The sequence below is a fragment of the Adiantum capillus-veneris genome, chromosome 26 (assembly GCF_014529385.1).
Source record: "Adiantum capillus-veneris isolate H3 chromosome 26, ASM1452938v2, whole genome shotgun sequence".
Taxonomy (NCBI): domain Eukaryota; kingdom Viridiplantae; phylum Streptophyta; class Polypodiopsida; order Polypodiales; family Pteridaceae; genus Adiantum; species Adiantum capillus-veneris.
The window spans coordinates 138,127,698-138,134,684 of NC_140956.1; the positions used below are offsets into that span (position 1 = coordinate 138,127,698).

Sequence of the window (6,987 nt, forward strand, 5' to 3'; positions counted from 1 at the left end):
CAATGGCAGACAGTAAACAAATCTGGTGTGTAATTAACTATGAAAACTGCCTGGGGATGGAGTGATATTATTGATATCATTGGCGCATGGGAGACTGGGCTCTAAAGATGGGTCGGCCAACAATGGCAAGATTTCCAGTACCCTTTCAATTTTGACAAATTGAAGGCAAGGATGGGTCCAGCAGTGTCTAACCCACACAAAAGGATGTCCATCGAATTCCAGAGTAGGAACGCTGCGCAGCATTGCATTTTTAAGTCTTATTATCACGTGTGATTGCTCTCTCTCTCTCTCCTTCAGTGATTGGATAGATTCCGTGTATGAAGTTCTTGAACATGGAAATCTTTACAGAAGGGAACCAATGCCCCTATCATTATCTCAAAGAATCATCGAGTAAGATGAGGATGAGAGAGAGGCAGACAGAGAATCTCAACTGGTCAGTACTGCTCTCTCGAATGAATGAAAAATCAACGATGGGAAGAGAGGGGTTGTTGTCCAGTGTTGCGAACCTTCGAAGAGTCCCTGAGCAAGATGAGAGACAAGGGTCCCACAGCAGGTCATTATGCGTCCTCTCCCTTCTCACAACAAAATTGCAGCCCCATCTCTTGTGTTCGTCTCTCCATGGATGCAGATTGACAAGCAGCATCACCACTTTGATACTGATTTGTCCATTACATCCATCTCTTTGATTGTTTTTGAACTGGAGCAGTGGAGACGGTTTGACGTGGTAGTGAAGCCTTGGCATAACCCTCTGCCGTGCCACTTTCTGCAGAAAATGAAACCATGGAGGTGAGAGAGGTAAGAAAAATGAAGGCATGGAAAGATCTCTGCTAGAGAAGTGCAAGCACGTGTGAAACGCACCTTCAACAAGTTTGGCCCCCAATGCATTAGACTTTGCCACAGGTTTCTTACATTCCGAGGCAGAGGTAATGCTGTTACCAGCCAACAGAGACAATCTTCTGGAGCGAGTGCGCCTTTGTGCAGATGCAGGGGTGCTGTGATCAGCCTTTGGCAGTGAACTCAAGGACTGCTTAACCAAAGGAACCCTGGAAAATTCACAAAAAACGCCCACAAACATCTGAGAACGTCGATCACAAGGTGCCAGAAACAGGAAAGTAGTGAGACACCCCACACATACACAACCAAACCTGCTTTCGCCATTTCGCTGTTGCTTGTTGCCCTTGAAGATGAGGGATGGAGTGTCTTTAGCAGCCCAGGTTTCCACCTGGTCTGTGCATTGGTGGGCAGCTGTACCTGATTCATCACCTCCCCGTCCCCTCAAAACAAGATCTGCAGGTATATCCTCCATCCCTTGGCTGCTGAATGGCTTGAGATGTGAGTGCCGCATCCTTGGCACAGTCCCTTCGAATGAGCAGGTAGTAGAAGTGCTTATTCCTGCTAAAGGTACATCCTCAGAACCTTTTTTACCGCCGCTGAAGATTAAAGAAAAGGCCTGGCCAGCACCTTCAGATGATTTGTTCGAAGGAGTCATATCATTCTGGCAACTATAATTTCTGCTTGCTTCTTGTGGTGTATTTACAGAGCTTAGTACGTCAGCCTCCACCGAACTCTCACGCCTTATCTTGTTTTTGTTTAAACTGTGAATTGAGGAGTTATCAAGCTCGCTGCTGGGTGTATACCTCCCTTCCTTGCTTGCTCTTCGTTTTACAGTGTCATCCTCATATTCATAGCAAGGAGTTCCATAAGGACTTGGTGTCTGATTTTGTGACAGGTCAAAGGAGCGCATGCCTGCACTAGAGAGTCGTTTCTGAGCTCCATGTAATATATTTGCAGAGCTGTGGCGGATCTGCATCACAATCAAGTTTTGAATCAATCAATCGCTACCGGCTCTTAGTCCTGGGAGGGTTTGGCTGCTTTCTACTCACTCACCTCTAGATTCTGCACCTCTTCTAGAGGCTTTCTGCATTTACCCTGGCTTTGAACGGCATCCAAGCTTGTCCGCTGGCCTGGCGATTCAACAGTTTTAATTCTTGCTCTCTCTTGAATGCATTCCAGGGTCTTGTATTTTGATTCCTTCTGGAAGCGCTCAACTTCTGCATCTCTCTTATCTAGGGCTTCTTTCAGAAAGGCAATCTGATTGGCAGGCCAAAACATTATATGTCTTACCAAAGAGCCATGAAGCCAGCGACAATTAATGATGTATACCTGATCCTTGAGATCTCTGACTTCGCCGCTTTCCTTGTTTGAGTGAGCAGCACCAAGCTCTACGGAGGCCACCCTCTCTGCAAACTTCAAGGTACTTATAGTCTCTGAATAAGACTCCTGATCAGGACTGATATGCACAAACATAAGTGTTTTGGCCTGGCCACCTGCAAGAAGCTAGGCAATGTAAAGTGATCGCAGACAATTTCAAGATTTAGCAAAGTTTTCGCGTCTTACCCAAAGAGTCTTGCAATAGCTGTGTTAACTTGCTGTTCCGATAAGGCACATGAGCATTCTTTTGTGCAAGTGCAGATATCACATCTCCTAGAGCTGAGAGAGATTTATTTATATGCTGTGCCTCTTTCAGTCTATCTCCTGTGGCTTCAGACTTGTCAACCCGTTCACTTCCAGCAAGATCCACTAGATGAAGACACCCACGAAGGATCGCCCCTGATTCCAAGTCTGTGCCTTTCACATGCACTGTTAAAACACTGCAAAAACATGCATCAAATCATGGCTGAGTACCTTTAAATACACTACATTTGTTCATGATTGGTTTGCAACTTCATGGCATGGTTCCTACCTGTGTGAACGGCTACTCCGCTCATTAAGAGCAGTGGCACCAACTGCTCTGTTTTTGTGGCCAAGGGACATGAGTTCCAGAACATCTTCCGTGCATTTAACAGCGACCATACTTGCATCAGGAACGTTCAAACCATTCTGGTGGGAACTGTTACGTATTTCTAATGTTTGCATCTGTCAAAGGTTACTACTACGAAAGGTTTGATGCCTGAGATCAGTGGAATATGAAAACTATTGGATTGCAAAAAGAATGAAGGATATCTTTTGTTTGTGCCATCTACGCACAGGAGATCTCTGACTTGTTCGTTGTAGATTTCCATCATTTGGACTCCCACTTCGTAGGTCATGTAATCTTTCCTGTTTTGAGATATAAGAAACAAATCGTTTAATGCTCGAAAATTGACTCCCCACTCAATAGGTGATGGATTGTTTGGACCAGTCTGCATGATACATAAAGCTTCTTCAATAAAAATTCTTCAATAAGATTGACCAAGAATGAAAATCAAAGTGCATAAACTCTACTTGCCATTGTATGGGTCTTCCCAGAACCTGTCTGCCCATATGCAAAAATGCACACATTGAAACCGTCGAGCACCGATCTTATTAATGGCCGCGTGTCAAGAAAAACTTCCTCTGCAGCCCCCACAAAAATCTCAAATGGTGCTATTGAATAAATGAGGAAGATTTCAGTTTCTTTTCACGTTTGATTACTCGATGCAACTTTACCTTGGGCTGCTGAAGGACCAAATACTTTGTTAAATGTAAAAGACTTGTTGCGTTGTTCTTTCCCAGCCTTGCTTGGGTTGGCAATAACTATGGATCCATTGTCCCCAACAAAGTCCACGGTACTCTTTTTTCCAATCTGACTAGGAAGGAATGGTCGCACTCTGCAGAACACTCTGATATTGCCTGAAAATATCGGGCAGGCATTGAGCAGCAGAGACAACAAAGACATGAAATTCAGGAATCAAGCAATGTTTCTACACAACCTTTCAAGTCTTGTACTTGATTGTAAAGTTCCCGATTTTCAGCCAATACCTTGTAATATTGAGCAGCTGCCTGTGCCAAGAGCTGAACTTCGGTTTCTAAGCTTATGGAATACATGACCACAGAGAAATCTTAGTAGGCATACCCAACAGGTCAAATAGCCTGAAAAGACAGGTTTCAAAACGTACCAAGAGCTTCCATATCCTTCTTGCATTCACCTTGCATGTTGCGAAACTCAAACCTTGTTGAACTCAGCAATTCCTTCAATCCCTAATAGATGTCAAAATTGTCGTTAGAGAAGAACACAGATGCAACTATATGGGTTGATCTGATCCTTATGTTTTGTGTTTTGCAGATCAGCTGCTGACCTTCAGTTCGTTTTTTTGCAAATCCAACATTTGTCCTCGCTGCCTATCGATATATTTGAAACGTTGTAGCTCCATCTGTAGAGCTTGCAACTCACACTGCTGTTCCAATTGGTCAGCTTCAGAGGAGTTTGGAAACATATGCGCTGCTCCTTTACATAGCTGCCAATACAGCATTTCAAAATTACTGAGTTTAATAACAAACTGCCACACAAATGTAAACATCGCAACCGGTAAAATTATTGGCACACCTGTCGCTCAAGCCGTTGCTCAAACTCCTCAATTACTATTCTTAGCATCGACTCTACGAGCTGCATGCCCACCACAACCAGAATGTGGGCCAGTTCAGAAGCTTTAAATACAAGGGTCGATGTGAATGGAACACACAGGCTACATATACCATGGGCACTTCGTCTGGTTTCTTGCCACGGAGAGCTATCATTACAAGCTTCAAGAGAGATTCTGACGACACTACCTGCTAAAAAATAGGATTCTCCTGTTCATGAAAATGCACAAAAGTATTTCCACCACTTGAAGAAAATGTTAAAAGCTGAGAGAGCTGACATCAAGTTCACTTGGCGCCTCTTGAGCTTCTCCTTTGATGCTGAGCACATCATCGAACTTACGACTTACATGTTCCACCCATGCAATACTGAAATCTGTATATTTCACATCCAAAATTCAGGCCTTGTGCCTTGTGCTAGAAGGATATGCAAATGTGCAAAAACTAAGAGGCAAACTCAGAGTCTGTGAAAACGTCTATCCACCTGGTTTGGACGAGGTGAACTCATAATCTTCAAAATAGTCTATCCCTCTATTGGTTGGCCCCAAATCTCTGTTGGGTGTATTGAACTCATTAGAGAGGTTCTTAGTGCCATCAAACCCTGAAAATGCCAATGGCTTCGGGATCCGATTGTACACATTAAGCTGGCGAGGATCTGATGATTTACTGGCACCCGACCTACACAGAGCCTTTAAGGAGCATGGTGACTTATATGGCGCTCCTGCAAATCTCCACAAGCCTTGTCCACCTTTGAGCTGCCACTCATGATAAGCTTTCAGCGCCAAAATGCAGTTTACCACTTTTGCTGAGGAACCTGTTTGCAAGCTACCCTTCACAGTACAAGCCAACGAAAATGCAACTCAATGATTGGAAAGCAGGTTCAATCTGCATTTGGGCCATTCCATACGATATTTCGCACTTACTTTCTCTAAGTCGGACGCTTGAAATGAGGGTAGTTTGAGCTCTTCAACGGCCACCAAAAAATTCCTCACATTTTCAAAATATTGATAAGCGGATAGGGCTGCCCCTTGGGGCGGCGGGCTGAAAAGCCCAGGGTTCTCAACCATCTGGAATAAAATCGATCCAAATGAGTGGTTTAATCACCTGAACATCAGTGCAATGAAAGGAGGCCCACATCACTGTTAAGATCGCATTTTCACTAGGAAGGTGCACCTTGAGGACTGCTCCCGGATGGATTTTGTTGATAAGGGTGCAGAGGACAAGGCCATTGCGCAAGCACAAACGGAGTTCTTCTTCCGAAGGATTAGATGGCAAGTTTAAAGGGCCAACCATCTTTTGCAACCATGAAGCAGCTTGCGATCGTCGTGCAGCTGAAAGTGGCCAGTAAATTTCCAAACAAAAGAGTCTGTTCTTAAATTCCATCGCTAAGAGCCAAACAAAACGCAGAACGGTAAGATCAACCTACCTGTCTCGTTTGCTTTCCTGAAGGCTAAATGCACATCGCTTAGTCTCTCCGAGGACGGATCGAGAGAATCCATGAACGCCTCGTTCTCATCTGCTGCATAGAACATGCTCCTCGGAGTTTGCTGGTCCTGCGCAATCCTCACTGTGCCGAGAAATGGAGAGCTGCACTGGAACTTAATACTTTTTGGCTCTGGTGTACTCGCCATGGCTGCGCAAGTTGGCGGCTACAGAGTGTACTTTAGCAGCAGAAGAAGCAAATGTGAGTAGAAGCAGCTCCGCTCGGATGTAGTGATTCCAAGCTGTGCATATAGCCTTGGGGAAAGGCCGCCACCAAGTAGAGAAGAAGGGATGGGGACAATATGGTGAGAGGGCGTGCAGATAAAGGGAAGGAGGGTGAAAAAGAGACAGAAGAGATGGCGATCGGTAGGCCTAGCACACAATTCTTCGAGCGGGGAGGGGGGGGTGAGGCCAAGAAAATCAGCAGCAGCGGGAAGGATTAACTCTCCACCATTACTGTTTGTTCCCCTCTCTCAATTTACTCCTCTCCCTAGGCCTACAAGAAGGAGACGATGGTCAGTCCGCAAAGTTGTCGTTGCCACCTCAGAAATCGCGCCCTTGCAGAAGCCGCCTCTTTAAAACGGTCATGGATGACATGGCACCTGCCACGTCAGTTTTTACTGCCATGCTGGAAGTCGGGAAGCCAGGTGCTACAGCCGTGTACCTTTTGATGCCACGTAGACAAGCAGTCCTGCACATCCAAATTTTGAAAATTTAAAATGAAATGCAACACACGTGACCACGATCGCTTGTATACAATCCCCGTCTTCTTGTGTGCAAGGATGTCAAGAAAAGATTCATTTTTCAAAATTTGCTTGGAGTGGTTTGACGGTTGCCACCCTCCCATCCATCGACCATGAATGAATTTGAATGCCTTCCTCCTCGATTTCAAAAGTTCCTCCTCCACCCCACTCCCCAATCTTATGTACCTAGCAACTGGGAAGCTTTGACCTATAAGCTCTAAGAGCGCCTTCTCATAAGATGTGCACACTCCTTAGGGCCAGTTCACATGGATGTGAGGTTGGCAACCCGCAACCAAGCCATTATGATTCACATGAAGCAAAGCCCAGTGTGCGTAGGAAAACGAAAAAGCAAGGAAGAGAATCAACGCCGAGCTGCCAAAGCTGA

General features: G+C 45.2%; 1 pseudogene across 1 annotated transcript; it reads right to left on the reverse strand.

Moving 5' to 3' along the window:
- Window positions 1-300: 300 nt before the first annotated feature.
- On the reverse strand, window positions 301-6,389 carry LOC147424266 (kinesin-like protein KIN-14Q; annotated as a pseudogene). The gene is made up of 18 exons (XR_015186700.1): window positions 5,804-6,389; window positions 5,551-5,708; window positions 5,301-5,444; window positions 4,862-5,207; window positions 4,659-4,753; window positions 4,495-4,572; window positions 4,346-4,405; window positions 4,098-4,256; window positions 3,918-3,999; window positions 3,732-3,827; window positions 3,469-3,651; window positions 3,269-3,375; window positions 2,744-3,182; window positions 2,398-2,651; window positions 2,164-2,327; window positions 1,888-2,091; window positions 1,146-1,804; window positions 301-1,043 (listed from the first exon to the last, which is right to left on the reverse strand). The product of XR_015186700.1 is annotated as a kinesin-like protein KIN-14Q (transcript).
- Between the last annotated feature and the right edge of the window lie 598 nt (window positions 6,390-6,987).